The sequence below is a fragment of the Danio aesculapii genome, chromosome 3 (genome assembly GCF_903798145.1).
Source record: "Danio aesculapii chromosome 3, fDanAes4.1, whole genome shotgun sequence".
Taxonomy (NCBI): domain Eukaryota; kingdom Metazoa; phylum Chordata; class Actinopteri; order Cypriniformes; family Danionidae; genus Danio; species Danio aesculapii.
This window is the reverse complement of record NC_079437.1, coordinates 20,241,969-20,251,706: the sequence shown is the minus strand read 5'-3', so window position 1 is coordinate 20,251,706 and position 9,738 is coordinate 20,241,969.

Sequence of the window (9,738 nt, the reverse complement as noted above, 5' to 3'; positions counted from 1 at the left end):
AGTGATTTCCTTGAGATAAATACCAAAAAAATAGCACAACTGTAGTAACTACAGCAGTCGCAATCGTCTGATCTCATATTAAGCAAGAGATCGCAATGACATGTGCAGGTGCTGTTCTTAGGGGTACCCCAACTCTTAGGGGTAAATTTTGAAGCCCTTCCCCTTAACACTTGGTTGTAAGGGCCAAGGGGAAGGGGAACAAAAATAGAATTGGGATTGGGCCTAATTTGTAGACTAGGATGATTGAGTGCTGCTCTGTTTAAATAAATCTCAAATTAAAGCACACAAATTAATACCAGGTCTTATTGCTACACAAAATCAGTATTTTAAAAAATCATGTCTCATACTTTCAGCTCTGCAACAGTCAAAGCCATAAAAGTAACAGACTTTCCTCACATTACTGATCAGCCAAAAACAGACTGTAGTTTTAAATGTGCACACATGAAAAAGCAGACAAATTTCATGCAAAGATGCTACTGGCATATGGATGTATTATTTTATACATTTTCAACCTAATGAAAATTAAACCATAGTGTGCAAATTGGACAATTCACATAACTTATACTGTACACAAACAGACAAAGTTTGAAAGAAATTACCAGCAACTTGAACGTTTCTTTGTGTTACTTTGTATAAAAATGTTACTTTGCTACCCTACAGTAAATCAGAACATGAACAAAAAAAAAAGCGCAGTCAGCAGATTTCGCTGAAAGTATATTATTTGTTTGCAGGTAATTTAGTCACTTTTAAAAGTTGCCACCGAGCATTTTTGTGTTAAACACACGTCTAAGGGACGATTAAACATCTTAGAATGTCAAATAAATATCAAATAGACGTTGAAGAATTGGCCAAAACTAATCAAATAAACCGATTAGACAGACATAACATGCGTAGTCAATCATTCCTATACCTAGTTAAGCTACTCTTCGACGTTTATTAGACTTGATTTAAACAAAGCAGCATGCTTGCTGGGTTATGTTGACTTAAAACTAATTTCTGTTTATCAACACCGAATATTTGCGTGATTACTTCACCCTGTTTGCCAAACCAGCGTGGTTAAAATCAATTCCTTCTCACGCGAAATTTGTGTTGCGGACTGGATTCCTAACATCAAGGAAATAGGTGGAATAACGGGAGATGTGACGGTATGTATACAATCAGAATCAGATTTTTTTTTATCGGTCAATTCGACCAGTGCAGCCATGCCCAATGAATCAAGCATCCGAATACAGCCAACATTATGACAAACAAATACAGCTGAAGATGAGTTATGAAACCGCTCACTAACTTCTCTGGTTATGCTGACTGAAGGTGCGTCATCCTGGGCATAACAAGGACTATAATGGAGACGAGTTGGCTTCAGTAATGATGATGATCACATAACTTTGGATTGTGATAACTTTGGATATGGATTGAAGAACGTGAATTAAAAAGAACGTGATATTCACACAGTAGTACTTTACAGTATATGCAAATAAGCCGAATGGGTGATTTAAATAAACCAGTTCTGATGAGATTCACCTGGGCGTCAGTTTGATTGTTGCTTGATTTGCTGGCTTTACTTAAAGGGATAGTTGACCTCAAAATGAAGCACCACTTAATCACCCGCAAGTGGTTAAAAACCTTCATGAGCCATTTACATCCATACTAAGAAAAAAGATATTGGAAGCCAATACCTATGACAGATTTCAAAATTCTTTGAAAAATTTTCTTCTGTGTTCAACAAAAAGAAAATAAACGTATACAGTGTATATATATATATATATATATATATATATATATATATATATATATATATATATATATATATATATATATATATATATATAGTTGAAGTCAGAATTATTAGCCCCCATGTTTATTTTTTTATGTCTGTTTAATGGAGAGAATCCACGCAAACATGGGGAAAACATGCAAACTACACACAGAAATGGCAACTGACCTAGCCGAGGCTCGAACTAGCAACCTTCTTGCTGTGAGGCATTTATTTATGGGGTGTCACGGTGGCACAGTGGGTAGCACAATCGCCTTACAAGAAGGTCGCTGGTTCGAGCCTTAGCTGGGTCAGTTGGCATTTCTGTGTGGAGTTTGCATGTTCTCCCCGTGTTTGCATGGATTTCCTCTGGGTACTTCGGTTTCTCCCACAAATCTAAAGACATGCGCTATAGGTGAACTGATACATATGCTGGACAAGATGCTGGTTTATTCCGCTGTGGCGACCCCTGATTAATAAAGGGATTAAGCCGAAAAGAAAATGAATGAATAAGTACATGCAGTTAAAGTCAGAATTATTAGCCCCCCTCTTTATTGTTTCCCTAATTTCTGTTTAACGGAGAGAAGATTTTTTTTCAACACATTTCTAAACAATAGTTTTAATAACTCACTTCTTATAACTGATTTATTTTATCTTTGCCATGATGACAGTAAATAATATTTGACTAGATATTTTTCAAGACACTTCTATACAGCTTAAAGTGACATTTAAAGGCTTAACTAGGTTAATTAGGTTAACTTGGCAGGTTAGGGTAATTAGGCAAGTTATTGTATAACGATGGTTTGTTTTGTAGACTATGGGAAAAAATTGCTTAAAGGGGCTAATAATTTTGTCCTGAAATGGTGTTTAAAAAATGTAAAACTGCATTTAATCCAGCCGAAATAAAACAAATAAGATTTTCTCCAGAAGAAAAAATATTATCAGACATACTGTGAAAATTTCCTTGCCCTGTTAAACAATTTGGGAAATATATATATATATATATATATATAGAGAGAGAGAGAGAGAGAGAGAGAGAGAGAGAGAGAGAGAGAGAGAGAGAGAGCGTTTAAAAATAAACTATACTTTTAAACTAATGGTGGTAGATATGTAGATATGGTCATGATTTTGGTGTTTCTTGAGTTTAGGACACTTTGTGCCACAACATTGGTTGGTATTTATTAGAACATTCCAGCCTTATTTTTACATGGGTTGTTGTTTAGTACAGTGCCTGATAAAATAGATAAGATATTTGTGGTTCCCAGGAAAAATCTCATGACACTATTCAAATAAACTGCCTGAGAAAGAGGCTATGGGGGGACATTCATTTGATACAGTGTGCTGGTCAACAATCAAAAATTTGGCCTTCACAAATAAACAGTTGTCCTTCAATCTAAAAACGTTGTATTAAAAGCTTGTTTTATTGGTGTTTTACATGTTATTGTGCTTTAGATTATAGTAAGGGATAGTTCACACAAAAATGAAAAGTAGTTTACAATCCTTTATTTATTTCTGATATTCTGAAGATTGTTTCTAACAACTGACTAGTAGACAAATATATGCACTTCTTTATGAAAGTCAGTGGCAATCAGTTATCAACAAAACTGCATCAAGACAATTTTATTCAGACCAAAATAACTTTGAGCATGCATCATGTCGCAATAATTTCTCAAGTTATAAAAGCGGCTTGCTACCCTGGAGGACCTGAAAGTGGGATTCTGGATAAAAATAGCGTGGAATGCTGTGGCATTATTTGAAAGCATTTTTTTTTTTTGTGCAGTCACCGTGAAATTACGACACAAACAATGGAAAAGACTGACCATAAGGTTTTGTTTTGTAAGTCAGGGCAATTTCAGTTCTATTTTGGCAGATAGTCATGCCTGGTACACTATCTGCTCGGCCACTGGAAAACACTCGATTTAAAAGAAGAGTCAGAGCATGTACCCTGTGTTGATTACTTATTACATGACTTGCGTTCATGCTCAATTGTTACTTTCTAAATGAATGTACATACAATTTCCATGTTTACATTTTCTTCAACTGAACAATAAGATGTAGTATGTGAAATGAGAGATTTATTTTAAAAACTGCAATTTTGAATTTGACATGCTGAAACTTAACTCTGGCAGAGTTAATTAGTTTAACAAGCTCCATATGCGTTAAAGGGCCCATGAAAAGCTTTGAAATGTGCATTTTGTTGGATGTATGACATAGTCTGAACTGAAGCATGAATTTCTCCAACATATCATTTTTCTAAAGTCAGAGCCAAAGTAGAACCACTGTTTTAAACTCTTGTTTAAAGTAACTGCTGTAAAAAATGCCTGTTTCACTCAATATGGACAATAATACTCTAAAATGTATCATAGCAACAGGCCTGAAAAATAGATATTGAACTTCCCACAGCATACCAAAGCCACAAAACATGCCCACTGCCTACTGGCACAATTGACGACTTTTTTTTTTTTTTTTTTGAGCCATCCATCATTTTAGAAAGGAATTGACTTGTAATATTTGACATTTTTCTGCTCCTTTTGTGATAGAAAAATGTCAGCATCCCCAAATAAATAGATACTACTGCATAATGTCTATAAATAAAATTATTATTATTAGAATTATTATTATTATTAATAATAATAAACAATAATAAAAATAATGTTAATAATACATCTTTTTATTCAGGATACTGCAGAATTTTTTTTTAAAGCTTTTTTATTTTGGTTTGAAATATTACATTTGTAGGTTATTTGGAGCTTATTTGGGCCTTATTTGTAGGAAAGCTTTTACAAAGTCAAGGCAACTCACAATATGTGCTTTCTGGTGTATTTCCTTCTCTTGATATCCCAGAATTTTTGTATAGTGAAAAAAAAACTTTTTTTTTCAAACAGTTTTTAATCAGATATTGCTTGTACATTAAAAAAAACAATGGCAAGAATTATACTAAATAATTTGCAATTGTTTTTTATTATTTTAACACTTTATTTTAAGGGACAATTCTCTCTATTAACAAACTATTAACTATGACTTTTACCTCAATGAACTCCTAATTTGCTGCTTATTGTTAATTAAATATTATTAAAATGACTATATTAAGGTAGTAGTTGGGTTTAGTTATTAGGTAGGACTAATGGAAGGAAGATCATGCAAATGTGTAAAGTTTCAGGGTAGAATGGAGTTAGAGATCCAAATGCAGTTTTTTAAGAGAGTTGTTAGGATGGCTGACGTGAAACTGACGTTTCGAGTCCAGATCCCAAAGAGCAAGTGTTTCGAAACACTGCACCGAAGTATGATCCAGATCACATGACTAAGGTGATTTGAAACACCCAGGTCACGTGACTAAAGTGTTTTGAAACCCCAGGTCACTTGACTAGAGTGATTCAAAGCATCGGTCGATTCAAAGAAGCTTTTTGAGACCTGGCGAATCTGCATTTGACTGACAGGGTTGGAAAAATAATTCCGACTTATACAAATATACAAAGTTTACATAAGTTTATACAAACTTATACAAAAATCTGGACTTTACTAGAACTTCTATGTTAACCTACTTTGGTGTGTATATATAGTCCTGGTAATCAGTCATCACAAGCTTCAGCTGTGTTTATAATCAGTGGTGATCTGGAACTGGTGTGTGTGTGAAGTGCATGATGGAACATGTAGTCTACTAAATCATTTGAAGCCTCAACTGTACAACGTGGGGTAAAATTCCTCAATTTGCTTAGTTGTTTCTTTGCTGAAGCTGTTCCAAAACAATAAATACAAATGATCACTAGGTGTCATGGTAGAGATGGGTTTCGAAAAGTTTCGAAGCTTTGACACATTGGCTTCAACTGTTTCAGTATTTGATAAAGGCTTACTTTGCCCACCACTACCAAAAGCTGGAACTGGTGTGTGTGAAGTGCATGATGGAATATGTAGTCCCATTCAGTGGCAGATGTGATGTGTAGAGTGCCCTTTAGTGTGTCTGGTGGGCACTCAACCTAGTGACTGTGACAAGATGTACTTACAAGTACTTATAAACATCTAATATCTTAATAAAAGTCACTAGTTTAGTGTGAATTGATGCTTAAAGGGATAGTTCACCCAAAACTGAAGATTTTGTGGTCTTTCACTCACTCTTCACTTGTCACCTGTTTCTTTATTCTGTTGAACACGAAAGAAGATATTTTGAAAAATGCTGGAAACCTGTAAACATTGCCTTCCACCTTATTTGTTTTTCCTACTATGGAAGTCAATGGTTACAGGTTTCGGTCATTTTTTTGTGTTGAAAAGAAGAAAGAAAGTCATAAAGGTTTGAAACCACTTGAGGGGGATTAAATGGTGGGTAAACGTTTAATTTTGGGGTGAACTACAATATTCATTTAAACTAAAGTGTTATTCAGGAGGGTTTGGGACACCTGTCAGAAAACAACCATTGTTGTTTATCTTATTTTATTTATTTATTTATTTATTAACATTTTGGTTTGCTTGCAATGTGATTGTTGAGAATTTTAAAATTTAAAGCCTTTCATTATATGATCGTAAGTGTGAAATAGTTCTGCCTATGGGCTTACAGCTGTCTGAGAGCAGAGCTGGCAGTACTCCCAGACCTCAGTCCTTTCGAGCGGTTATCATCCAGTAAACATCCAAACGACAAGGGGACAGGACTTGAATTTTATTTGCCCGTGCAATGTGACTGTTTGGATGGAACCAACTGAATCTCTCACAATGTCAAACCAAACACCTTTTGTGTTGCTTGTTTCCTCCCATGTACAGGCTTTCTTGGAACGCACAAAGGAATATATAAATGAGTTATCACATAATGAACCCTGATAAGAGATGCTAGCAAATATTTCGCGTCTCCCTGCTATATCAGATTAGTGTCACACTGATTTTCATTAGGCTCAATTCAAAATGACACAAATGTTGCCATGGTATTTGAAATGTAAGCTTCACCCGGTGCATGGAAATGTGCTCTTTCAAGAGTGCTGGCAAAGAGAGAGCACTCCACACCTTCATGTGCGATATCGTTCACAGCCAAAACACATAAATGAGAGTGCGTAAAATAACTGACAAGTGTGTGAGAGTGGCCTGCCCACATTACTCCTCTACCCTGCCATTAATATCATCTTCATGCAATTCATGAATTATATCGCTGGAGGTTTAGCATATTTTTAACACATCCTCACACAAATCTGATGCTGGCATCACTGGGTAAATGAGGGATTTGGAACTACTGTCTAATTGCTAAACAGAGCAAGTGTTGCATGGTAATGTTGCCATCTAGTGAGAGAATGGTAAAAAAGGGCAAGGAAAAGAAGCTGATGCTCAAAGACAAGAATGCTTCTTTCACTTCTGAAGTTTACTTTTCACCGTTAATTTAACATTCAGCCAATAACTTTCATGTCTTTTCTAGCTACTGAAAGAGGAAATATTTCTGTGCGCCCTTGAGTCTTACTTTTCTAGCTGCTATTTTATCATTTAATAAATCTCCTTTGCATAGGGCTATCAAGGCCAAATGGCATGCTTGTGCTCTTAGCTAGACAGTACTGCCCTTGAAAAAGCTAAAAAAAAATAAAATAAAAGAGCAGGGTGCTCAAAGGATTACTGGCTTTTGATGATATTTATGAATTAAATGGAATCTATTATGCAAAAATCACTTTTATTAGGGATTTAAATACAGTTTCAAGAGTTCACACTTAGATATTGTTTGACAAATGTTGGCAGGTTTGGCATGCTGTTCCAGGAGAGAACCCTGAGCTCGGATATAGTTGAGCCCAGGGCTCCCGCCTGGTCAATAGAGCATTTAAGAGGAGTACGAGATCAGGTGGTTCTCGAGAGCTCTCTGTGGTAAAGGAGGAAAGGAGGAGAAGGCTTGGATGGGGGGTTTCTACAGATTAATCTGTATCTGTATTGGATTAATCTGATTGGCTAACTAATGATTGTAGATGGGTGACCAGCTGCAGTCAATCATATCACGTGCTCCTCTCGAAATTAAGGTGCGGTCACACTTGACTTTTCCTTCCATAGACTTCCATTCATACGCACGCGAATGCGTCAGACCGGAAACGCAGGGTCATGCGTCGAGTTTCGCAGGTTGCAGCAGTGCAAAGTTCAAGCTTGGTGAACTCTGACCTGCGAAATCTCGCCACTTGACTGCGTGAGACCAATCGAGGATCAAAACAGCACCTCTCTGGACAGAAATTTAAAACATGGACCGATGACTGGCTTTTTTAAATGTCTAATCATCATGTTTAATCCCGCCCCTTTTCGCAGCGCCGTACGACAGAATTTCGCACACACAAAGCCCAATGTGACCGCAGCTTTAGTCTGTGAAACTTCACTATGTGGCAATAGTGTGTGAATGTATGAAGCCTCTAATGATAAAAATTAACTAACTCTGTTTATTTTTATAATCACACTTTAGAAAAACTGTCTGCAGAATAAAAAAATATTGATATTCTCCCTTTGTACATGTCATCAGCAGCGGAAAACTTTGCCCATTATAGTCTTGAAGTTACATAAAGATTCCCACTTCACCAGTCTGCATTCATTCATTTTCCTTCGGCTTAGTCTCTATGTCAGTGGTCGTCACAGCGGAATGAACCACCAACTATTCCAGCATATGTTTTTACGCAGCGGCAACCCAGTATTGGGAAACACCCATACACTCTCAATCACACACACATACACACACTATGGACAATTAGTTTATTTAATTCACCTATACTGCATGTCTTTGGTCTGTGGGGGAAACCAGAGCACCTGGAGGAACTCTGTTATAAAGGCATAACAAAAAAAACAAGTCATTTGATGTCACTTCATCTGGCAGGAAACTATATAAGGCATTGAGGAATGTAATTTATTCTTCTTTCATAAACATGTACAATATGTTCAGGATACACCAGTAGTAATTGCGTCCCTTAGCCCACCATATGCTGATTAATGATTTGTCAACTCTTTTAGTCATGTCATGTGTCATGAGTATGTATATACTGTAGCGCATTTATTGTGTATGACCATACGTGTATGGCAGCCACAGGACAACGGCACCAGTGTGCTGACCACACACCAGCTATAGGGAGAGTGGAGAGACAATGACAGAGCCAATTGGATGGATGGGGATGTTTGGGAGGCCATGATGGGTAAGGTGGAGGGAACACCCCTGCTCTTTTACGAAAAGTGCGATGAGATTTTTAATGACCACAGAGAGTCAGGACCATAGTTTAATGTCTCATCCGAAAGACGGCGCTCACTGACATTATAGTGTCCCCTTTACTTCACTAGGGCATTAGGACCCACACAGATTGCAGGTTGAGCGCCCCCTGCTGGCCTCACTAACACCACTTCCAACAGCAACCTAATTTGTGGTCTCCCATCCAGGTACTGAGCAGGCTTAGCCCTGCTTAACTTCAGTGAGTAACCATTCTTGGGCTGCAGGGTGATATGGCTGTTTTATTGTTTTATTTAATTAAATTTCATAGTGAATAAAAAAAAAATTATAATATTTACATTTACATTTAGTCATTTAGCAGACGCTTTTATCCAAAGCGACTTACAAATGAGGACAAGGAAGCAATTTACACAACTATAAGAGCAACAGTGAACAAGTGCTGTATAGGCAAGTTTTAGGTGTGTAAAGTCTAAGAAGCAAACCATTAGTAATTTTGTTTTTGAGAGAGAGTACAGTTAGTGGTATAGCCAGAGAGGCAATTGCAGATTAGGTAGGAAAGTGGACACTTATATATGATGAAAATGCAAAACATTGGGGTTTAGACATGTCATGTGGTATCTGGTTTGAGGTTAGTAACTTTAAATAAAGCAAAAACTGCTGGAAAATGTCGACTCTGTTAGTGGTTTAAGTAGTTTAACAATAAAATAAACAACAATTAGTAACAGAATCAATCATTCACAATCATATATAAGTATTTTGCATTATTTTACAATAATAATGGATTCAGTTTACTGTAATTCTACATTTGATGTATATAGTTCCAGTTTGAGTAAATTAA